The sequence below is a fragment of the Octopus bimaculoides genome, chromosome 3, assembly GCF_001194135.2.
Source record: "Octopus bimaculoides isolate UCB-OBI-ISO-001 chromosome 3, ASM119413v2, whole genome shotgun sequence".
Lineage (NCBI taxonomy): Eukaryota > Metazoa > Mollusca > Cephalopoda > Octopoda > Octopodidae > Octopus > Octopus bimaculoides.
Genome location: NC_068983.1, coordinates 21,720,504 through 21,721,784, shown reverse-complemented (window position 1 = coordinate 21,721,784; position 1,281 = coordinate 21,720,504). Strand labels below are relative to the sequence as shown.

Below are 1,281 nucleotides of genomic sequence, written 5' to 3'. Positions count from 1 at the left end.
ATACAGAGTGAATTATATTGTTTTGTTGGTACATTTACTGCCCACTATCCATTGCTATGCCATCTCTTTTTGCTTGTGTGAGTCTATTAAAGTGGCAACTAAAATCCACTTTTCCTATATTAGCCATCCACTGCTGTTCTTTTTTTTTTTGTTACATTGTTTTTTTTTTGTTAATTCTTTTTTTTTTTTGTATTTTCCGCACACTTTACTATGTGGATTGTGATAATTGAAGAAGCTATGCAAATGTCTCTCACACAATGCTTTATAAACTGATCACTGTTCATCAGCTTGTCATGTTGAATCAAAAATATATATATACATATATATAAGCATACAGCTTCCTGTCTTTCTTTCTTCCTTCCTTCCTTTCTTTCTTTCTTTCTTTCTCACTGTCTCTCTCTGTACATACATGCATGCATACATATATACATATATGTGTGTGTATGTGTGTGTGTGTGTGTGTGTGTGTGTGTGTATAAACTTCTTCTACATGTCTGTGTAATTTGTGTATTTCTATGTATGTGAATGTGATTAATACATACATATATACACACACACATATATATATGACTATCATCAAATGTACAAGTATGCATGTATAAATGTGTGTGTATACATGTGTACATATATCTACATGTCTGTATATAGTCTTTTTAATTTGCAGCTATCTCCATTTGTCATTTTCATTTTTCTTTCAGTTTCTTTTCTCTTTCTTTCTTTTCCTTGTTTTTAAACATTTTATATACTTCGTTATAGTTTCTTATATATATATATATATATATATGCATATATAGTTTCTTATATATATATATACAGTTTCTTATATATACATATATATATCATCGTCGTCGTTTAACGTCCGCTTTCCATGCTAGCATGGGTTGGACGATTTGACTGAGGACTGGTGAAACCAGATGGCTACACCAGGCTCCAATCTGATTTGGCAGTGTTTCTACAGCTGGATGCCCTTCCTAATGCCAACCACTCAGAGAGTGTAGTGGGTGCTTTTACGTGTCACTCGCACGAAGGCCAGTCAGGCGGTACTGGCTACGGCAACGCTCATCTCGCTCGAGAAACGTCATGTGTCACCCGCACAAGAGCCAGTCCAGGGGCACCAGCAACGATCTCACTCGAAAATCCTACAACAACCCCACACAAGAGCCAGTTCAGGGGCACCGGCAACGATCTCGCTCGAAGAAATTTCATGTGTCACCAGCACAAGAGCCAGTCCAGGGGCACTGGCAACGATCTTGCTCGAAAAACCTCATGTGTCACCCGCAC

The 1,281-nt window shown here is 37.2% G+C and overlaps 1 protein-coding gene across 2 annotated transcripts in view; it reads left to right on the top strand.

Moving 5' to 3' along the window:
- The window catches only part of LOC128247268 (kinesin-like protein KIF6), an 85,787-nt gene that overhangs the window by 83,525 nt on the left and 981 nt on the right, over positions 1-1,281 (top strand). The gene's annotated exons all lie outside the window — the stretch shown is intronic.